Genomic DNA, 24,765 nt, shown 5'->3' with positions numbered 1-24,765 from the left:
TATTGCGTGAGAAGTTATGTATAAATGTAACAACTTTCCCTATCGAGGGTGAGAGAATCCACTCTTTAGTACCCGGCGTGGTCTAAAGTGGCTTTTCTCCCAGGATTGTTTATATATTCGTATACTGACAGTCTTGAATAAAAACAGTGCTGTTGAAATGTGTTAATCAAGTGGTGGTTCTCTGTTCTTGGACAGGCGTTCACAAGAAGCCCAGGTAGCGTGGCTGAGCTTCCACATCACTTTTTACTCCATGACATATTTGCTCAACTGAAGAGGCATAATCATCATCTTAGATAATTCCCCAATCATCCTGTTCAGAGACGTTATGACACACCTTTAGAGAAAGTGGGACCGGAACCTGGATTTCCTCACTCAGAGGCAGCGACACAATGACCGTAGCAGAAGAGCCCTCACGATAACCATCCTCTTATCGAGGATGTTCTTGTTGAGAGATAGAGGAAAGTGAAATTGTAGCCATGATCGCCTCAGAACTGTCAGGGGTTAGGACGATAGCAGCAGCACATCTTGTAGTAGTTCACTGGCATCTGTTGCTAAATCAATTTTGCCATTATTCTTAATTCTATAGACTGGAAAGGAGAACGTGCTGTGTCCTTTCTCTCTCTCTCTCTCTCTCATTCACAAGCTCACAAATATGTGACATGGGACAGATGAATCATTTAGAACTATGATAATTGAACAATTAAATCTTAACACCTGTCAAGACTCACTTATTTGGAAGTAGACTCACATATTCCATTTCTTTCCTCTAATTTTATCCATCTCTAGGTATCTTAGCTTCAAAATGATACAAAGCTCCACATATTTGAAGTGGCTTGTAATCACATCCAATTTCCTTGTTGATTATTCTACATTCTAACTAGGACATATTTTGCTCTCTTTAATAATGTTAGCAGGGAAGTAAATGTCTAAAAGATTGGGAGCAATGTTGGTGAACCACTCTAATGGGCTGTTTGTCTATATTTCATTCTTCACATGATCTCCTTAATGCATTAATGGCATTATTGAAAATTGAACAAAAGAGTCAACTCAGATTTATTGAGGTTGTTTAAAGGTCCGCAGGAAGGAATACCAGAATGAGCATTTTGTTTTCCGTCTAACTGAATCATCTTTTTGTGTTTAAAGATTTTAGCCCAGGTATCGATGGCACACAATAATTTGGCTATTGTTCTACTTGATGTGGAACACCTTAATGACATTCTTGGGGCATTGTGCATACTCACAATGACACTGGCTGTGGAGATATTCAGGGTCTATCCTAGGTCATCAATCCTTGAATCTTGCTCCTGGCACATCTCCTGGAGCAGGTGAGCTTTCTGCTCTATCCTGGCTTCAGTGATGAGTTGCTTACTAACCCCTTTTCTTAATGCCACTTTCTTGCTCTCACTGTGTGCTATATAAGGTACAGATCGTTCTGCTATAACGGACGTTTCGTTTATGCAAATCCGCTATAACGTGATTGATGAATTGGGACAAAGTTTCTATGGCGCGAACTTTTAAAGCGTGTATTGGTTATAATGCAATTCCCAGCTCATTAGTTTAAATGGTGCTGCTATTACATGACTTTCTTATAACCTGGGATTACACAAGAATAGAACTACCACGTTAGAGCAGAACTATTATTCCTATTCCTGCCCCCTTCATTTGGATTTTAATTCTCACAGATTGTTCCTCCTAAGTTACAGTGCTGCCTCTGTCACTGGGTATTTACTACTTTGTGTATGTTCTTGCTGTAACTCAAAGGTGGCTCAGTAGTTAGCAGTGCTATCTCACAGGGCTTAGGGACCCGGGTTTGATTCCAGCCTTGGGCAACTGCCTAATGTGGAGTTTGCATGTTCTCCCCATGTCTGATGGGTTCCTCTGGGAACTCCGGTTTACTCCCACAGTCCAAAGGTGTGCAAGCTAGGTGGTTAACCATGGGAACTGTGGGGTTAGAGATGTGGTGGGTCAAGGTAGGTTGCTATTTGGAGGGTTGGTGCAGACTTGATAGGCTAGATGGCCTCTATAGGGTTCTATGAGTTCCAAAACTGCTCTATCTCATTCACTGGGATCCATCTGTCAGTATCAAAATTATGGCCAGTTGTGTTTTCTCCAGCCTATTTTTCAAGGTGATGTTTGAATGAACCCAATAATTAACACAAGTTATCACTAGTAGGTCTCAATGATGCAATGTCGGAGATAGAACATAGAACACAGAAGAATACAGCGCAATACAAGCCCTTTGGCCCTCGATGTTGCGCCGATCCAAACCCACTACACTACACTAGCCCACTTTCCTCCATATGTCTGTCCAATGCAGTTTAAATGCCCATTAAGAGGGACAGTCCACCACTGCTACTGGCAGGGCATTCCATGAACTCACGACTCGCTGAGTAAAGAATCTACCCCTAACATCTGTCCAATACCTACCACCCCTTAATTTAAAGCTATGCCCCCTCGTAATAGCTGACTCCATACGTGGAAAAAGGTTCTCATGGTCAACCCTATCTAAACCCCTAATCATCTTGTACACCTCTATCAAGTCACCCCTAAACCTTCTTTTCTCCAATGAAAACAGCCCCAAGTGCCTCAGCCTTTCCTCACATGATCTTCCTACCATACCAGGCAACATCCTGGTAAAACTCCATTGCACCTGTTCCAATGCCTCCACATCCTTCCTATAGTATGGTGACCAAAACTGCACATAATAACTGGTTTTATGATCAGACAAGCAATGGTCTGCAGAATTACAACACACTTTCAGACCTGCTGTAAGAGATCTGTGGCTTGACCAACATCTTTCCATCTTGCCTTGATCCACAGACACAGAATGAAATTCTTCAGTCAGGCTACCAATTTCTTCTCCGACGCCTGTTCCAACATCATGAGACCATCCCAACACACAGAACTCCACCACAACCAGCAACACTCATTACGTCATGAAAGAGGAAGCAATCCACTGGTTGCATGGACTGGACTTGATCCGTTAATGGAAACATAGAAATGTAGAAAATATTTGGCCCTTTGAGCCTACACCATCATCCAATATAATCATGGCTGATCATCCAGTTCATTACTTTGTTGCTACTTTCTCTCCCAAACCTTTTAATCCCTTTGACCCTAAGGAATATATCTAGCTCCATCCTGAAACCATTCAATATTTTGGCCTCAGCCACTTTCTATAGCAGCGAATTCCACGGGCTCACCACTCTCTGAGTGAAGAAATTTCTGCTCATCTCAATCCTAAATGGCCTACCCCACATCCTTAGACTGTAAGCCCTGGTTCTGGATCCCCCCAGTCTTCAGGAAGATCCTTCCTGTGTTTACCCTGTCTTGTCCTGTTAGATAGGTTTCTACGGTACCACCCCTCATTCTTCTGAGAAAGGAAGGTTCTCAAACATTGTTTGAATTGACAGTACAACAGAATTCATTCCTTGAGGTACAAGGGCAGTTGACCTTAGTGGATGAGGTGGAGCAGTTTGGAGGAATATGAATGGTTTGCAGTAACAACATGTACATGCACAAAGTAGTGACTATTCCGTGGTGGAAGATCAGTATGTGAGGACATAGCAGCCTTCTGCTAAGTTGTGACTGAAGTGTACTGCTCAGGACAGAAAGTTGTCACTTACCAGGCTTTACAAATGGCAGGAAAGGTTACCCAAGAAACTTGCAAGAACCCTCTTATCTTCGCATTCTTCATTAATCAATTGCAATGGAGATCAACTTGTATTGATTCTCCGAGGCATTATAAGGAGCTCACATCTCCTTCCCTCCCCCATATTTCAATGATGTGAACCAGATACTTTTCAAGTTAAATCTGAAGTTTGACATGAAATACAGTTTCAGTGTGAGTTGGTTGGTGCTTCATCTTGTGATCCAAGCTACTTATCAAAGTAGAGGTCTAGAATGTCTCAGGCTGTGGGTATCTGCACATCATGTTCCTGATGCTGCTTGTTCCTCATCACCAGGCAATGCTGTTTGACTCCCCATGTACTGTATCACTCCATGTGTACATTTACCAAAAACAGCACTCTAGTGCAGTGGCTTAGACCAGACTCTCTCTTCACATGCCCATTCCCAACTAATGATTTCTCTCTCACTGTGCAGTTACATCATCATAGTTTACAGGAATCATATTCCACTACAGACAGACTTGTATTCCCATGACTTATATTCTCTGTTCTGAGGAAGGGTCACTGGACTCGAAATGTTAACTCTGATTCTCTATGAATGTTGCTGAGTGTCTCCAGCAATCTCTGAGTTTGTTTTGGATTTCCAGCATCCACAGTGTTTTGTATTTATTGCATTCAGCGTGAAGGGTTCTCCTTCTCAGCCTCTCCCTTCACATAAGGCGTGGTTACGCTTAGGATAAACCACCCCCCCAGTCATCTCTCTCATCCCTACAGTCCTGAAAGACTGTGACGACTTTACCTTTATTTTCATGAGTTGACAGCATAGTTAGACATTACAATTGTTGTGCAAAGTCTAGGTACTGTTCATGTTGACTGAAAACAACAAATGCTGGCGATCTCAGCAGGTCAGACAGAATCCATGGAGAGAGAGCAAGCTAATCAGAGTTCCGATGAAGAGTCATCTCAACTCAATACATTAGTTTACTTTCTCTCCGTTGATGTTCCCCGAACCATTGTGATCTCCAACATTTTTATTCTGAGTACAGATTTCAGCATCTGCAGTAATTTGTTTCTACATTGTTCATGTTGATTTCACAATATTTCAGCCTCAATTTAATTCCACAATAACATCAACCAATGTGTCCCATTGTACTTCTCTGCAGGAAACTTCATCAAGAATGTCCTGTCCACTTGCATGTTTTGTAGAACCCATTGAAGTCAACAGAATGGATGTGAATTCCATTGACGTCTCCACTTGGCTATAGATTTTTTTTTGATCAGATACTGAGAGTGTGGAAGCATGGCATTCAGCCCATTGAGTCCATACTACGCCTCTAAAGAGCATCCCACTCTATCTTATCCCTGTAATTCTTGCATTTGCCATGGCTAATCCATTTAGCCTGCACACCCCTGAACACTATAGACAATTTAGCATGACCAATTCACGTGGCTGCACATCACTGGACAGTAGGAGGAAACTGGAGCACCTGGTGGAAACCCAGGGTGAACATACAAACTCCATACAGTCACCCGAGGGTGGAACTGAACCCAGATCCTTGGTGCTATGATGCTGCAGTGCTAACTACTGAGCCACCTTGTCACCCCGTTATGATCTTTGCTTGGCCGAAACATTAATGAATTCTCTAGCCTCCTTGTACAGTGCATTTATTACCTCTGTGGCACTGTGATATGCTGAAAGTGGTCTTTAGGCTTGGTTATGTCTGACCTCAAGGGTAGGTGGGAGAAGCTGCAGGTTTCACCTCTAGACCCCTGGGTGGAACCATCTGCCAATAGTGAAGCACTGTAAGAAACTGCAACTCCACTGACAATGGGGGTGGTGGGTTGGGGGTGAGGAAAGGGTCTAACTCTAGCCCTGTGGGTGCAAGTCATCCTTCAGTATGATGTTCAGTTCTGTGAAAGTCTCTTCAGAGATTTGAAGTCTGTTTGGACACTGTCCGGGACACTTCTTTCATTCATTCATGAGATGAGGGCATTGCTAACTAGGCTAGCATTAACTGCCCATCCCTAATTGCCCAGAGGGCAGTTAAGTGTCAACCACATCGCTGTGGGTCTGGAGTCACATGTGGCCCTGACCGGTGGTGGATGGCAGATTTCCTCCCCTGAAGGACACTATGGGGTTTTATTGACAATCAACAATGATTTCATAGTTATCAGTAGATTCTTCATCCCAGATTTTATTTTTGGGTACATTGTGGTCCTTTTGATATCCCGTGGGCCTATGTCTGCCTTGCTACCTGATCTCCCATCCTTGTCCTACCACAGGGCTTCCTGACCTGGTTCCTGGGCAGCATGGCATTCCTGGGCAGGCTCATCCTCTCCAGGGTTCACTGTCGAAGGAGTTCAGGATGAGTGACTCCCACTTCACAGCAGCCTCTCCCTTTCTTTCAGGACAGCCCCTGAAATGGCTTCCCCTTTGATACTCAGTTATGTAATGCAACCAATCCACACACCCTTGAACACTACGGGCACTTCAGCATGGCCAATTCACCTAATCTACACATCTTTGGACTGTGGGAGGAAACCAGAACGCCCAGAAGAAACCCATGCAGACACGGGGAGAACGTGCAAGCTCCACACAGACAGTCGTCGAGGCTGGCATCAAACTCGGATCCCTGGCGCTGTGAGGAAGGACTAAGTCACAAAGAAAATAAATCACATCGAGTCAGGTAAATCACATTTAAAGCTCTGCCATTCGATAGGCAGCTAATTGAACAAGGAAAGATTTGTGTTAGTTTCATTCAATTGAGGAGGCTGCATTATATCCAGAGAAATTTAAATTTAAATTGCATGCAGTTGGTTGACTTTGAATATTGGTGAGGTTCCCACTGTTGATGGGTGTTCTTCCAATCTGCTCATCCTCCTGCTAATGAGCCACTTTCCTGATGATGTGGACCTGTTCAGTTCCTACCTTGGTTATAAAACTCAGCCCAATCTCAATTCCCTTCCCTTCTTCCATCTCCTTCTGACCATGCTAAAATTCCATTACTCCTTCCACTGCCTAATGAATTCAGTAGAACAAACTAGATTATAAAATCATTTGGGATACCCCAAATTCATTAGAGGTGCCATATAAACACAACTTCTATATTCTTTCTTATTTCTTTTTAACACATGTTTTGGAACAAATCAATTCAGTGTCAATGAGTTACAGGGTCCCATGGGAAATGTTCTCTTCTATGAAATGTTCTATTTGAAGGGAAATTGATTCAAGTCGTTACCTCCTCACCAACTCTTCCCCACACCACATTATAGCTAGCTGCCTTTTACAACAGCTACTCACCTTCCTATATGTGCCTTTCTTCATTTTCAATTAATATCTGTGTAGTACTTTGGCTGCTCGGAAATCTTGTCGACATTTTATCGCCAAATGTAGATACAAGGTTGAAGTATTTCATCTCACATGCATCAGAACAAGGAAATAGCTTGTAAAACTGACATCAACTGATACAGCAATGTTTAGCTTATTTTCTATTCTCTCCTGGGGTGTGAACATCACTGGCTGGGCCAATATTTATTGCCCATCCCTAGTCGCCCTTGAGAAGCTGGTAGTGAACTGCCTTTTTTAGCTGCTGCTGTCCATGTGCTGTAGGGAAACCCACAATGCCATTAGAGAAGGATTTTGACCCAGCAACGGTGAAGGAGTGCAATATATTTCCAAGTCAGGATGGTGAGTGGCTTGGAGACCGACTTACACATGGTGGTGTTCCATTGTCCTTCTAGATGGAAGTAGTCATGGCTTTGGAAGGTGCTGTCTAAGGATCTTTGGTGAATTTCTGCAGGGCATCTTGTAGATAGTATACACTGCTGCTACTAAGTGTGAATGGTGGGGGGAGTGGATGCTTGTGGATGTGGTGCCTATCAAGTGTCTTGGATGGTGTGAAGCTTCTTGAGTGTTGTTGGAGCTGCATTCATCCAGGGAAGTGGGGAGCATTCATCACACTCCTGATTGAACCTTGTAGATGATGGACAGGCTTTGGAGAGATAGGAGGTGAGTTCATCACTGCAGGATTCTTAGCCTTTCACCTGCTCTTGCAGTAACTATATTTATAGGTGACTCCAATTGAGTTTCTAGTGAAAGGTAACCCCCCACGGATATTGGTAGTGGGAGATTCACCCACTATTGGATTTCGAGGGGTCGTGGTTAGATTGTCTCTTGTCTGTGATGGTTACAGCCAGGCATTTGTGTGCTGCGAATGTTACTTGTCACTTGCTGGTTCAAGCTTGGTTACATTGTCCAGACATTGTTGCATTTGAACATGGACTGCTTCGGCATCTGAGGTGTTGGGTATGGTACTGAATATTGTGCAATCATCAATGACCATCCCTACTTCTGACCTTATGATGGATGGAAGGTCACTGATGAAGCAGCTGAAGATGGTTGGGCCTAGGACACTACCCTGAGGAACTCCTGCTGTAATGTCCTAGAGCCGACTGACCTCCAACAACCACAACCACCTTCCTATGTGCCAGGTATGAATCCAACCAGCAGAGAGTTTGCTCCCTGATTCCCATTGATTCCAGTTTTGTGAAGAGTCCTTGATACTGCACTTGGTCAAATGCGACATTGACATTGAGAGCTGTCACTCTCATCTCCCCTCTGAAATTCAACTCTTTTCACCATGTTTTAACCAAGGCTATAATGAGGTCAGGAGCTGATTAGCTGTGATGGAACCCAAACTGGGCGTCACTGAGCAGGTTATTGCTGAGCAGGTGCTGCTTGATAATACTGATCGTGACACCTTCCATCACTTTACTGATGATTGACAGGACCCTGATGGGGGAATAGTTGGCTGGATTGGATTTGTCTTGCTTTTTGTGCACAGGATGCATCTGAGCAATTTTTCATACTGTCAGGTAGATACCCGTACTATAGCTGTGCTGGAACAGCTAGGCCGGTGGTGCGACAGGTTCTGGAGCACAATGCTTCGGTACTATTGCTGGAATGTTGTCAGGGCCCATAACCTTTGCAGATGCTAGTATCTCCAACGGTTTCCTGATATCATGTGGAGTGAATAAAACTGGCATCTGACATCTGTTCTATCAAGTAATTATTCTTTTTTCTATATACTTCCATTGGATTCTCCAAATCCTTAGTATCACATTTACTCTCCCCATGGCATGCTGACTGTAATTTAACTTAACTTGAATATTGTGGCTGAGGAGAATTTCACGTGAAACACTGGTTTAACATTGCTCTCCAGTGATTCAATATAGTGTAAAATCAGGCCATGTGTGAAATCAGAGTTGCAACAAATTCTGCCAGTGTGTCACATGGTGTGTTAAGCTAAAAGTTGTCCAAATTCTCACTTCTGTTCCCAGCAATGTTTCTAGCCTTCATCCAGTAAAAAAGCTCTGCTTATATTTTTCTGATACAGTAATCAATGTTTCCAGTGTTTCTCTAAGATATTCAGATCTTGGAATTCCCTCTTGAACTGCATCGTGGGTGTACCTACACACGGACTGCAGTGGTTCAAGAGGGCAGCTCATCCCCAGTTTCTCAAGGTTTGAGAAATGACTAGGAAACATGTAACTGCAGTACAGTGTAAGTTCCCATGGTATGTTAATAGCCAATAATCTCCAGTGATTGTTCACTTTCCATCCTACTAAATTTCTGATGAACTGTGTTTGATACAGTTATGGTTTTTTTTATGTCCAAATATAAATCATGCCATTGCACTAATGCCTGACTATCCAGGATTGACATGTAACTTAGAGGATAACGAAATGGGAGTGATTGGTTGTGACGCTACCAGTCATGAGATTAATGCATCACATCCTGTGAAGATGAGTTGTGATTGACATGAGATTAATATATGCCATTCTCTTTGGGGTGAATGTCATCATATAACAAGAGTAGATCATGTATAATGTGCGGCATAGTGGTGCAGTGGTTAGCACTGCTGCCTCACAGTACCAAGGACCCAGGTTCGATTCCACCCTCAGGTGACTGCCAATGTGGAGTTTGCACATTCTCCCTGTGTCTGTGTGGGTTTCCTCTGGGTGCTCCCATTTCCTCCCACAAAGATGTTCAGGTTAGATGGATTGGCCTGTAATTGTCTGTAGTGTCCAGGGATGTGTAGTCTAGGTGGAACAGACATGGTAAGTATAGGGATACAGAAGAGGTTGGATCTGGGTGGGATGCTCTTTTGAGGGCTAGTATGGATTTGACGGACTGAATGGCCTCCTTTCATATGATTGGGATTCCATCAACTGTTTTACATCTAAAAGAGAAATTAGAAGAGAAGATTGGTGTGTGTTCAGAATGGGTAATGCGGAAAATGAAGAAAGTTTTGGTGCAGATCAATCATGATTGAATTGAGTGGCCTAATCCTGATCCTAATATTATTGTGAGCACAAACTCACGGCAGTACTGGAGGACTGCTTCACTGAGAGGGAATGTGACTCATCGATACCTTGTCAAGGGACAGGCAATAGGCGCTTGCTGAGCCAGCATCTCTCCCACCCCAATTCAGAATAAACTAAAGGTGCTAAATCTCTGCTGCATTCAAGTGAATGTAAAACACCCTAAGGTATTACTTCAAAGAGAATAGATTGCTGCTTCCCTGTCTCCTGGTAAAATGCTTTGGGAGATCCTGAGGTGGTAAAAAACATGATTCAAATATTTTCTTTCATGTAGACATACTGAATTAAATATCTGTGTAAATGAGGAACTGGAGAGGTTTATAACACTGAAAGATATCATTCACTCCACCTTCTTACAGCAGCACTCTAAGACTAACTTGATTGCTTCAGATCTGTACCTTATGTGCAGCCTGTCTCTGTAGCAAAGTTACTGGCTGCATTTTTTCTGTCACAAGTTTGCCCTGATAACCCCTTTTCACTGATTTTCCCTCATCGAATCTTTAATAAATTAGAAGTCTGAACTAAATTATCTCTTATCCTTATAAGTGTAAACAGTTCCCAAGTCTCCCCTCATAACGTTCGCATCACACCTGCATCATCCAATTGATCAAGTACTGAGACTAACTAATATCTGTGGATGCATACCTGAGAAATAGATTGATGACGTCAAGAGAACAAAAGAGGCAGACAAATCGGTGAAATGAAAGCATAAGAAAAGGCAGAATGTTTCTTGCTACTTGAGCTGTTAAGACAACTTTATTTGATGAGAGCTGTGCAGGAGCTATGCTTCTTATTTCACATCTACATTCAGAAAAGAAACACATACAGACTCATAAAATATTTACATTTCTAAATGTCAGGACATGCACTCGCTCTAAATAGGTTAATACACAGAACACGGATCGAGGTACAGCTATTGCACCTTGAATCAGAGAAAGTAAACATGTGATGTTCATACAGTATACTGCAGTGATATCTGAAACTTTCTGTACTGTTGGAAATGCAGCCCACTCAACCCCAATCCACCCCAGTGCCAAGGAATTGTATCTTCAGATCAGTTTTCGGTTGCTATCATCTAAATATTTTGCTTGAATTATGTAGGTGAGAATTAGATCAGGCAGGACTCTGATTTCCTGCAATTGCATATTTTCATATCTTACTAGAAACACCTTTTCACATCATTGTTAAATATGCCACAGAGTAGTGTGATCATATGCAAAGCAGAGAAAAAGATGTTTCCTTGATCATTGCCATGTTTTTCAAGTATCAGAAAAGAATAGAATTCAAGACTAAAAGATCCTTGACTGGGATTGTTAACCTGGACCAATCAGGAGAGCCCGGGTGTCCCTGAAGAAGGAGCACATGGTGTCCACCAACATCTTTGAGCTATTCAGGGAGAGGTGGGCGCCGCAGGGAGTGGAGTGCATCATTTCCCCCTCCAACTCTATTTTGATTTAGTCCCTGCCCTCCCCTTCACTGTTTGTTCACACAGCATTGCCCTTCGATGTGAAGGGCACTGCTTGTCACAGGCCACTCGGGTGTTTTCCTACTTTTCCTGGTGGTGGAAATTGAATAAAGATTTGTGCATTTTGTGTCTCTCACTTTGTGTCTCACACCTGCACACACACACCATGGGTGCTGGGGAAAATAAGCACTACCGCAGTTAGGCGGTAGTGTGGGGGTAAGAGAAAAAAGAAAAAAAAAAGAAGGAGCACATGGTGTCCACCAACATCTTTGAGCTATTCAGGGAGAGGTGGGCGCCGCAGGGAGTGGAGTGCATCATTTCCCCCTCCAACGCTATTTTAATTTAGTCCTTGCCCTCCCCTTCACTGTTTTGATCACACAGCATTGCCCTTTGATGTGAAGGGCACTGCTTGACATAGGCCACTCGGGTGTTTTCCTACTTTTCCTGGCGGTGGAAATTGAATAAAGATTTGTACACCTTGTCTCTCACTGTGTCTCACACCTGCACACACACACCATGGGTGCTGGGGTTAAAAATAATAAGCACTACCGCAGTTAGGCGGTAGTGTGGGGGTTAATTTAAAAAAAAAGAAACAAAAAGAAGGAGCACATGGTGTCCACCAACATCTTTGAGCTATTCAGGGAGAGGTGGGCGCCGCAGGGAGTGGAGTGCATCATTTCCCCCTCCAACTCTACTTTGATTTAGTCCCTGCCCTCCCCTTCACTGTTTGATCACACAGCATTGCCCTTTGATGTGAAGGGCACTGCTTTGTCACTGGACCAGTCGGGTGTTTTCCCTTGCTTGAGTGCTGGATCAGTGTCAGTGAAAAAAAAAGGAGCACATGGTGTCCACCAACATCCTTGAGCTGTTCAGGGAGAGGTGGGTGCCGCAGGGAGTGGAGTGCATCATTTCCCCCTCCAACTCTGTTTTGAGTTAATCCCTGCCCCCTCCCCTTCACTGCTGCAAATGTGTTGCTGGTCAAAGCACAGCAGGCCAGGCAGTTACCCTCCCCTTCACTGTTTGATCACACAGCATTGCCCTTTGAGGTGAAGGGCACTGCTTGTCACTGGCCACTCGGGTGTTTCCTTTCTTCCTGGTGGGGGAAAATGAATGAAGATTTGTACACTTGTTGCCTTTCACTGTGTCTCACACCTGTACACACACAACATGGGTGCTGGAGAACAATAAACACTAAAACAAATATATCTAACCAGGAGATTGGGGTGTGGGTATTTGCACTCCCTTTTAGTTTTCTAAAGAACCTCCTCCTCTGTTTTTGGCTACACTTCAGTCCCATGTTCCTGACCTTCGGACACCCAGTGCAGAGGAGGGAGGATAGGTTAGAGGACCTCCTCATGGGTCTGCTCCTGGGCCTGGCCATAAGCAGGTCCAGGCATCAGGCTGTGGAGGGGGTCGTTAGGGCCGACTGCCTGCCCCTCTTCCACGGTTACATTAGAGCCAGGTGTCTCTGGAGAAGGAGCATTCTGTGTTGACCAACACCCTTGAGCTGTTCGGGGAGAGGTGGGTGCTGCAGGGAGTGGAGTGTTTTATTTCCTCCTCCAACTCTATTCTGGTTTAATCCCTGCCCTCCTCTTCACTTTTTTGATCCCTCAGCATTGCCCTTTGAGGTGAAGGGCACTGCTTGTCACTGGCCACTCGGGTGTTTCCTTTCTTCCTGATGGTGGAAAATGAATAAAGATTTATACACCCGTTGTCTTTCACTGTGTCTCATACCTGCGCACACACAACATGGGTGCTGGGGGAAAAAAGTAACCAGAAGATTTAGAATTTCCTCAGTTTAACACACCAGCTGGGCCACAGTTGGTGTGTTACTGCTACTGTTGGTTTCTGCTTTTGGGGAACCTGAGTCCTGCACTGGCTGATTTATATAGCCAGTTTGTTAACTGGTATCCTTTTTATTGAGGTCTGATTTCTAAACTGCCTGATCTACACAGTCAATGTGTTTCAGGTATAACTCAGTTCTCATTAGGGAACTGTTGTTTCACTGGCTGGTTCCAGCCTCTGTGTTACTCTTTTCTTTTACTTTGAGAAAAGGACAGTGCTGAATTTGTGGTAGGGCTTAGCACTCTACTCTGGTTTTCTTTCTTTTTTGCTCATGTTTTCACTTTTTTGGTGTTGGACTGGGCCCCTGTGTGATACTGCACCTTTCCAGATGAACTGCTCCTTTGTGGTTTGGCCTGGCCTCTGGAAAGACTGAACATCTGTCTGTGTGTGTTTGGGAGTTGACCCTACCTTCAGGAGTCAACCAAACCCCTGTGAGTTAACTGTACCTTTACAATGTACTGTGTTCCTGTGAGGGTGCCTGGTTCTCTATGGATGGACTGAGCCTCTATGGAGACTGAATATCTGTGTGCTGTGCATTTGCTGCTTTCAGAAGTGGACTCTGCTCTCAGTTGTGGACTCTGTTTTTAGCAATAGACTCTGCAGTTTGGAGTGGTCTCTATTTCTGACAAGGCACTTTGTATACTGGAGTGGACACTGTTCCTGGGAATGGAGACTTGAAGAGAACTCTGTAATAATGTACTCTGTACTGGACAGGACTCTGTTGTTGATAATTGGCTCTGTCTTGTTACTTGTTGGGTTTACCACCTGCACTGTCTTGTGTGTCCCTGAGTCTGGCAGGCCTCACTGTGAGCTGGGAGGCTCATAGGTTGTCCTGAAAGCTGTTACCCTGAGGGCGTAGGGATGGGCTAGCTTAGAGTCACCAGAAGGTGGGAGGCACAGGTGGTTTGTTGGGTTGCTGGGAAGGGTTGTGAGATCTGTATTCTATACATTGCTTCTTATGTCATTCGGCTGTCTTGTACATATTTGTTATTGCTTCTTATGTGTTGACTGAAGGTGGGATTTGAGGTTTGTTCTCATTCCCTGAAAACTGGTTGAACGGTGGGGTTTGGGGCCTGGCTTTCCTGCTCCTCTCCCTTGTTTCTCTGTATACAGCTATTAATATTAATTGTTTGTAAACTGTGTTGTTTAATGAAGTAATAATATATAACCAGGAGAGTAGAATCTCTTCAGGAAGGAAAAAAACAGGGTATAACCAGGAGAGAAGTATCTCCTTAGTTGAGTACGGACTCTAAGCTGGTTGGTCACAGCCAGTGTACTGTGCACTAGTAAAATGTACTGGCAATTATTGATGGACAATGAATATTGATCTTGCCAGTGAGACCCACATCCCATGAAAGAATAAAGAAAAAAATAACACTGAGGGTGTGGTTAAGTGGAGGAAAAAGGTATCTAGTAACACAGCAGACTACTTCATATTCATTTCCATTTGATGAGCTCTTCAGTTTACGACCAATTAAGGCCCGATTAACATTTGAGCTTTACGTTTCCCCAGGCACGAGCTGCACTGATGGAAAACCCAGGAGAAAGTGAGGATTGCAGATGCTGGAGATCTGAGACAGGGGTGTGGTGCTGGAAAAGCGTAGCAGGTCAGGCAGCATCTGAGGAGCAAGAGACTCGACGTTTCGGGCATAAGGCCTTCATCAGGAATGAGGCCTGTGGGCCGAGAGGGTTAGAGGTAGATGGGGGGGGGGGGGGGGGGGGGGGGGGTAGTTGGGGCTAGAGGGAAGGTAGCTGGGAATGCTATAGGTAGATGAAGGTGAGGGAGAAAGTAAAAGGTGAGAGAGGAGGGTGGAGTGGATAGATTGGAAAGGTGATGGACAGGTCATGAGGGTGGTGTCGAGTTCGATGCTCTGAGTTGAAGGAAAACCCATTATTGCTCTGCACAACTAAATTTTCATCCTATCACAATGTGAACTTCCTTAAGATTAAAAGATGTATTCCATAGAACATTGTGCACTTGATGTCAAAACTGTTACCAGGCCAATGTTGGCATTATGGTCCAAGTTATCAAGCTTCCTCTTAGAGTTGACAGGGACATTTAAACACATGGAATACCTTCAAGCATGTTAGGAGGATGAGTGCACAACAGGAGACTACGAGTTCAAATCTGTTCCTTTCACAAATAATGGCCCTCATAAATTTTTACACACTTGAAACACATGCAAAAGGTAGAATGGGTGTAATGAAGTGTGTATGACAGAAAGATAATCTCAAACTGTTTTAGTGCAAGGGTTATTTTGCCATCTATAAGATGGGTTTCCCCAGACTCACTGAACCAGTTCTGATGAAAATATTGCCCTTAATGTTGATTTGACTGAGCATTTCTGTTTCAGTGACATAGCCACCAGCATTCATAAGTCCGTTTGTCACTGACAGTGAGAAATGGCTTCCCTTGTCCAAAACCCCAGGATCATGGCAAGAGTCAATCGAGGTTGAAAGAGATCATTTCAGCGTTGAGTGCAACAGACCTTCTGGAATAACCCGTTAAATAAGGTGCAGGATTCTTGAATAAAACAGGAAACAGAAAGTTTTGAGTTTAATGATATTGTATTGAGGTACTGTGATAGGCCTTGCACATTTTACTTGAAGACAAAGTGTTGGCAAATGGAACTTCAATGTGAATAATTGTGACAGTACTTCTTGGCAGAAGCATTGAAGATTATTCTGGAAAATAAGTCTTCAGGTCGTTCTGGTATAACGCGCAATTTGTTAACACAAATTGGCTGTAACCCAATTGACGAATTGTGAACGCTGTTTGGGTAACACATACTTTTTTCTGAGCAGGTGTAGCCATTTCCTATAGAGATCTTCTACAGCACAATTTTATACAGCACGAGGTTGCAAAGGTTCACAATTATCACATTATAGCAGAACAACCTGCAAATGAGCCACAGGAGCTGAATGATGCAGAGGATGGTGAATACAAAAATCACGACAAGTCTTGACACAGTTGGAAAAAAGCAGGAACAGAACAGTGAAGCTGTGTTAACCTTGGTTTGAACCTTGGTTAGACTGCACTTGCAGATCTGTAAACAATCTTCGTATTATAGCAGGGCAAAGAGACACAGGAAAAGATATGGCAAAAATTATTTACCAGAATGCAAGCAGAATAGAGAGATTTGACAGGATCTTATAAAGCAGACTGGTTAAAAACGTGAGAGCCTATGGGATCCAAGACAACTTGGCAAATTGGATTGAAAATAGGCTTAGTGGCAAGAAAGAGAGGGTGATGGTCAAAGGTTGTCTTTGCAACTGGAACTGAAAACGTGTTGCTGGAAAAGCACAGCAGGTCAGGCAGCATCCAAGGAGCAGGAGAGTCGACGTTTCGGACATGAGCCCTTCTTCAGGAATGAGGAAAGTGTGTCCAGCAGGCTAAGATAAAAGGTAGGGAGGAGGGACTTGGGGGAGGGGCTTTGGAAATGTGATAGGTGGAAGGAGGTCAAGGTGAGGGAGTGGGGGTGGAGGCAGAGAGGTAAGGAAGAAGATTGTAGGTTAGGATAGTGGTGCTGAGTACGAGGGATTTAACTGAGACAAGTTGGGGGGAGGGGGAATGAGGAAACTGGAGAAATCTAGGTTCATCCCTTGTGGTTTGAGGGTTCCTAGACGGAAGATGAGGTGCTCTTCCTCCAGCCGTGGTGTTGTTATGGTCTGGTGATGGAGTAGTCCAAAGACCTGTATGTCCTTGGTGGAGTGGGAGGGGGAGTTGAAGTGTTGAGCCACGGGGTGGTTGGGTTGGTTGGTCCGGGTGTCCCTGAGGTGTTCCCTGAAACGTTCCGCAAATAGGTGGCCTGTCTCCTCAATATAGAGGAGGCCACATCGGGTGCAGCGGATGCAGTAAATGATGTGTGTGGAGGTGCAGGTGAATTTGTGGAGGATATGGAAGGATCCCTTGGGGCCTTGGAGGGAAGTAAGGGGGGAGGTGTGGGCGCAAGTTTTGCATTTCTTGCGGTTGCAGGGGAAGGAGTGGCGGTTGGGTTGGTGGGGGGTGTGGACCTGATGAGGGAGTCACAGAGGGATTGGTCTTTTCGGAATGCTGATAGGGGAGGGGAGGGAAATATTTCTCTGGTGGCGGGGTCAGTTTGGAGGTGGCGGAAATGATACGATGTATGTGGAGGTTGGTGGGGTGGTAGGTGAGGACTAATGGGGTTCTATCCTGGTGGCGATTGGAGGGGCGGGGCTCAAGGGTGGAGGAGCGGGATGTGGAGGAGATGCGGTGGAGGGCATCATCGATCATGTCTGGGGGGAAGTTGCGGTCTTTGAAGAAGGAGGCCATCTGGGCTGTACGGTATTGGAGCTGCTCCTCCTGGGAGCAAATGCCGCGGAGACGAAGGAATTGGGAATATGGGATGGCATTTTTCCCGGGGCAGGGTGGGAGGAGGTGTAATCTAGGTAGCAGTGGGAGTCGGTCAGTTTGTAGTAAATGTCTGTGTTGATTCGGTCGCCCAAAATAGAAATGAAAAGGACGAACCATTGTCTCAGCCTGCTCCTGCCCCACAGAACTCATCTCTGCGTACCTCGACACGGTCCTGTCCCCCTTAGTTCAAGAACTCCCCACCTACGTTCGAGACACCACCCACGCCCTCCACCTCTTCCATGATTTTCGCTTCCCCGGTCCCTAATAGCCTTATCTTCACCATGGACATCCAGTCCCTGTACACCTCCATTCCCCCATCACGAAGGACTCAAAGCCCTCCGCTTCTTCCTTTCCTGCCATACCAACCAGTACCCTTCCACTGACACCCTCCTTCGACTGATTGAATTGGTCCTCACCCTGAACAACTTCTCTTTCCAATCCTTCCACTTCCTCCAAACCAAAGGAGTAGCCATGGGCACTCGCAGGCACCCCAAGCTATGTTTACCTCTTCGTAAGATATGTGGAACAGTGCATCTTCCGCAGCTACACTGGCACTACCCCCCACCTTTTCCTGCGCTACATCGATGACTGTATTGGCGCTGCCTCGTGCTTCCACAAGGAGGTTGAACAGTTCATCCACTTTACCAACACCTTCCACCCCGACCTCAAATTTACCTGGACCATCTCAGACTCCTCCCTCCCCTTCTTAGGCCTTTCCATTTCTATCTCGGGCGACCGAATCAACACGGACATTTACTCCAAACCGACCGACTCCCACAGCTACCGAGACTACTCCTCCTCCCACCCTGCCCTCTGTAAAAACGCCATCCCATCCTCCCAATTCCTTTGTCTCCGCCACATCTGCTCCCAGGAGGACCAGTTCCAACACCGCACAGCCCAGATGGCCTCCTTCTTCAAGGACCGCAGATTCCCCCAGACATGATCGACGATGCCCTTCACCCCATCTCCTCCACTTCCCGCTCCTCTGCCCTTGAGCCCTGCCCCTCTAATTGCCACCAGGATAGAACCCCATTAGTCCTCACCTACCACCCCACCAACCTCCACATACATTGTATCATCTGTCGTCATTTCCGCCACCTCCAAACGGACCCCACCACCAAGGATATATTTCCCTCCCCTCCCCTATCAGCATTCCGAAAAGACCAATCCCTCCGTGACTCCCTCATCAGGTCCACATCCCCCACCAACCCAACCTCCACTCCCGGCACCTTCCTCTGCAACCGCAAGAAATGCAAAACTTGCGCCCACACCTCCCCCCTTACTTCCCTCCAAGGGCCCAAGGGATCCTTCCATATCTGCCACAAATTCACCTGCACCTCCACACACATCATTTACTGCATCCGCTGCACCCGATGTGGTCCTCCTCTATATTGGGGAGACGGGCCGCCTACTTGCGGAACATTTCAGGGAACACCTCTGGGACACCCGGACCAACCAACCCAACCACCCCATGGCTCAAGACTTCAACTCCCCCTCCCACTCTGCCAAGGACATGCAGGTCCTTGGACTCCTCCATTGCCAGACCATAGCAACACGACGGCTGGAGGAAGAGCGCCTCATCTTCCGCCTAGGAACCCTCCAACCACAAGGGATGAACCTAGATTTCTCCAGTTTCCTCATTTCCTTCCCCCCACCTTATCTCAGCCAAATTCCTCGAACTCAGCACCGCCCTCCTAACCTGCAATCTTCTTCCTGACCTCTCCGCTCCCACCCCCACTCCGGCCTATCACCCTCACCTTGACCTCCTTCCACCTATTGCATTTCCAACACTCCTTCCCCAAGTCCCTCCTCCCTACCTTTTATCTAAGCCTGCTGGACACACTTTCCTCATTCCTGAAGAAGGGCTCATGCCCGAAACGTCGACTCTCCTGCTCCTTGGGTGCTGCCTGACCTGCTGCGCTTTTCCAGCAACACATTTTTCAGCTCTGATCTCCAGCATCTGCAGTCCTCACTTTCTCCTCTGCAACTGGAAACCCATTCAATGGTGTACCACAGAGTTCAGTCCTGGATCCCTTGCAGTTTGTAGTATACATTCATGATCTAGACATGAGCACAAAAGGGATCATTAGGAAGTTTACAGATTGATGAAAATTGGTGGTGTGGTAAATGACATGGTGGGTGGGGGGGGAACCTTACACTGCAGGATGGTAGAGATGGATTGGCCAGATTGGCAGACTCTTGGCAAATAGTATTTATCCCTGTTAAATGTGAGGTAATGCACTTTGGGAGATTTAACAAGGTAAGAGAGTATCCATTGATAGGATCAGAAGAATGGAGGATCAGAGGGAATTTAGGATGCGTGTCCATAGGTCCGTGAAGATGTTAGGAGAGGAACACAATGTGATTAAAGAAGGCAAATAGGACACTTTCCTTTATTAGTCAAAGTACTGAATAAAGAGAAAGGAGGTTATGATGGCTATAATGTTATTAGGCCACAGTTGAATACTATGTGTAGTTCCAGTCACTGTAGGATGGATCTGATTGCACTCCATAAGATATAGAAGAGATTTACCAGGATGTTGCCTGGGCTGGACTGATTCAACTTTGAAGAAAGACTAGAAAAGCTGGAACTGTTTTCCTTTAGAGGGAGGATCTGCCTGAGTTCTGAAAGATATACACCGTGATAATAGGGAAAAACTTTTCACTTAGTAGAGGGGTCAAAGCTCAGGAGCATAGTTTTAAGGTAAGGAGCAGGAGATTTAGAGGAACTCACTGCCTGAAAGGGTGATGGAGTGGGAACCCTCGAGGCATTTTAAGCAGCATTTGAATGAACATTTGAAAAGCATTGAGTCATAGAATCCTAAAGCACAGAAACAGGCCCTTCGGCCCAGCTCATCTATGCTGATCAGGTTCCCTAAACTGAACTAGTTCCATTTGCTTGCATTTGACCCACATTTCTCCAAACATTTCCTGTCCATGTACATGTCCAACTGTCTCTTTAATACTGGGTAATTGTACTGCCTCTATCACTTCCTCTGACAGCTCTTTCCGTATATGTACCACCCTCTGTGTAGAAAAAGTTGCAGTTTCTAAACCTTTTCTCTCTTACCTTAAACCCATGCCCTCTAGTCTTGGTCCCTCTTACCCTGGGGAAAAGACCTTGGCTCAGAGAAAGTGAGGACTGCAGATATTGGAGATGAGTTGAGAGTGTGGTGCTGGACAAGCACAGCTGGTCAGGCAGCATCCAAGGGGTTGAAGAATCGATGTTTTGGGCATAAGCCCTTCATCAGGGATGACCTTGGTTATTCAGCTTATCTATGCCCCTCATGCTTTTATGAACCTCTATAATATCATTCCTTCGACTCCTACCCTCCAGGAAAAGAAGTCACAGCCTATCCAACTTCTTATAACTCAACCTCTCGGTCTTGATAACATCCTTGCAAATCTTTTTTGCAGCCTTTCCAGTTTAATAATATCCTTTCTATGGCAGGGTGACCAAAATTGTCTGCAGTACTCCAAATGTGGCCTTACCAATGTCTTCTGCAACATTCCTGACGAAGGGCTCTTGCTCAAAACATCGACTCTCCTGCTCCTCGGATGTTGCCTGACCTGCTGTGCTTTTCCAGTACCACCCTTTTTGACTCTGTTACGACTTTAACAAGATGTCCCAGCTCCTGCTTAATGCTCTGACTGATGGAAGCAAGTTCCACATGCCGCCTTCACCACCCTGTCTACCTGTGACACCACTTTCAAGGAACTACATATCTGCGCCTCGAGGTCTCCCTGCTCAACAACATGTCAAATGCAGGGAAATGAGATGAGAATAGATAGGTGCTTGATGACTGATGTGAACGCGATAGCTGAAGGGTTTTTTTTTAAGAGTGCTGTAAAAACTCGGTGACTGTTATTGTCTCTCACTCATGCAATTTTCCCTCATTTTCAAGACTTTTATCCAACTCTCCTGTGAGATTTGGTACTTTCAGGTCATAACACTTCATTGAGAAAATCAATTTCTCCACATTTGCTCTGTTTATCATTGACTTATCTGAACTCTCTGTCCTCTGAATTCCAAACTTCCTGTCAGTAGAAAATTTCTACATATTTAATCCATCAAAATCTCAAATCAATGGGACAATTTTGTGAAGTATCTCCAACACTGTCTATAATGGCAGCAATCCCAGCTTCCTTAAGCCCTACACGTAAATAAAACGAATTCTCGTGAATCTCTCAAATGTCTTGACATCCTTCCTAGTCTAAAGATGTGCAGGTTAGGTGAATTGGCCATGCTTAAATTGTCAATTAAGTGCATTAGTCAGAGGGAAAAGGCGTTTGGGTGGGTCACTCTTTGGAGGGATGGTGTGGACCTGTTGGGTCAAAGGGCCTGTTTCCACACTGTAGGGAATCAAATCTAATCTAATCTAAATTGTGATGCTCAGAATGGGATACAATAATCCATCTGAGGCCAATAAATGGCATAAATTTCTTCCTTTTGCCCTGCTTGCAAAAGGAATGTGGAAATTTCTCTGTGGGTGGCTTTGTCCCTTCTGCAGCCAGGGCCTTTGTCATTCTGCAGCCCAGGAGGGATTGTAATTGCAACCCTGTGAGTGACAGTGGGTTTTCTATTGACAGCTCTTCAAGCACCACTAACCTTCCTCGAAGTCCAGCCACTCCCATAACCTTCCTGAACTCCGTCAACATAATGTGTAATATCTCCCCTAAATCTGCAACAGCACAAAAACACTCACCTTTGTTTTGCTTATTGCTATAGATGATGCTAGCATGAGACATTCACTTGTCAAACCATTTACAGGATGTGAAGACTAAGGGGAAACAATTCAAGAAAGTGATATCCGGAATAAGTTCCTTTTACTTAAATATCAGCAAGCACCTGGTAATACCATCCCACAATAATCCCAGATTACATATAAATATATTGCACATCCATCCCGTTGCATTAAACTCAAGCTACAGTAAGCAAGAAGCCATCTGTGGTTGAACAACAGTCAATGATCAGTTTGACAGTAACGTGCAATTGATCTTTAAATGGCTAGATTGTCCATAACTGCAGTCTAAATTGTCTTTTTGATGTATCGGTTATACTGTTTATTGGAGGCGGATCTAGATGGGATATTGACAAGAACTACTGTCCTGTAAAGGATCTGTTACTATAAAGTTCCCAGTAGAATAAATAAGTTTTAGTCTAAACCATGGGGTATAGGCCTGCCTAATGCTGACCGTTGGTCCTGTACTTCTAAAGTCCTTGTGCATGCTTTCTGTCCTCAAACATTTGGACTTTAACATCATCTCCCTTATTTTATCCTCTGCTGATCCCCATGATTGTTTCACAACTCACCTCTACATCTCTTCTCTGACCTTCATAGTAACTTTCATGGGTTTTTATTATTTGCGTTATTCTGTTAAAAATTGCTGAAGGTTACAGCTGCTCATCAAGCCTGTTAACAAGCTGTCCAGAATGGCTACATAGTTCAAGCCTCTTCATTCCCCATACATAGTAATATGTTCATTCCAATAAAAGCTGACTCTGGTTTCTCTTATCTGTGTGGTCTTCAGTTGTCCTTATGTCCGTCATGGTCTGGTGCTTGATTTCTGCCCCAGATTTGGCTTATCTGTGAGAAACAGCTTGCAGCATTAAGCATTGTATTTTACTTTTAGACGTCTTCTGACCTTGCAAATCACCCTGGTACATGCAATTTAGTATGTTTTAAGTTTGATCAAGTAAACTGTATTCTAATGCTAATGGGGAAAGACAAGGTGTCACAGGGACGTACACGGTCCAAAATGGTGGTTTGACAATTAAACAATATTAGACTCTGTGTGAGGCTATTCACTGCCCACTCTGTATGTTTCCAGAGCATGGTTACAGCCAGGATGCACCAATGGATTTCAGAGGAACAGTATATCTAAGATTCCAAGGGATGGCACGGTGGCACAGCGACAGAAACCGGGGTTTGATTCCAGCCTTGGGCAACTATCTGTGTGGAGTTTGCACATTCTCCCCGTGTCTGCGTGGGTTTCATCTGAGTCTCCAGTTTTCTCCCACAGTCCAAAGTTGTGCTGGTTAGGTGAATGAGTCAGGAGGAAATGTAGGGGAATGGGTCTGGGTGAGTTACTCTTTGGAGGGTCAGTGTGGACTTATTGGGCCGAAGGACCTGTTTCCACACTGTAGGCAATCTAATTCTAATTCTATCCCAGCATCTGGTTCCTTCTGTTGACTCTACCAATCTGTCCAATACTTCCTTCTCCTAGATAGTGCTGCTAATGCGTAATTGTCAAATATCTTTCCAAATAGACTGCCCGATCTCAAGTACTTGGTGGACACTGTGGGTGAGTGCAGGTAAAGTGTTCTCTCTGTGGTCAGATGCCTTGCTTGTATATCTGACCAGGGTAGCAGGGAGAACAGGAACACAGATGGCTCATTAAAAGTTTGCAACGGACCGAGAAAGTGCGTTCAGGATTGAAGGGGAAAAATATACGAGGTTGAGAGAGAAACAGAGCTATAAGCCAGCATTTCTTGTGACTGAATGGTGTGAAATTTCAATTTGGTTTCAAGGCTTGTATAATTAACCCTCATGTCAGCAGTTTCGGCCTTTTACTGGCTAATTTTATAAGTGAAATAAATGCCAATGTACCAATGATAAAATATTAGGCATCTGACTTGTAGAACTGTAGTGACTTCACTAAATAAAGTTAGATAGCTTTGCAAAAAAAAACTAGGTGTTCTTGTATTAATGGCCTGTTTTACATGAGTGACAGAGAAAGTGATGAGGGTTACACAAGACTGTGGCAGATCTGAGAACTAGCTGTTTTTTTTACCAGAACCTCATTACCACCACAGCTTAATTAGAGGAACTTTAAGACTGTTTATAAAGTAAAAGATGGAATATCTGCTTCACGCTGCGTATTGCATTTCAACACACTTAAGATCCTGCATTTAAAGTGACCACAGGGGGTTTCCCTGTCTAATTAAACTTCGGTATTTCCTATGCTCCTCTTTGTATTTTTGGTTGTTTTCATGAGCTTGTCAGTCCACTGCTAACTTTTCATCAAGTGGAACTGAAACTCATCACCCATTTACAAAACATGAG

Source organism: Hemiscyllium ocellatum, chromosome 24 (genome assembly GCF_020745735.1).
Source record: "Hemiscyllium ocellatum isolate sHemOce1 chromosome 24, sHemOce1.pat.X.cur, whole genome shotgun sequence".
Lineage (NCBI taxonomy): Eukaryota > Metazoa > Chordata > Chondrichthyes > Orectolobiformes > Hemiscylliidae > Hemiscyllium > Hemiscyllium ocellatum.
Note: the sequence above shows the minus strand (reverse complement) of the source record.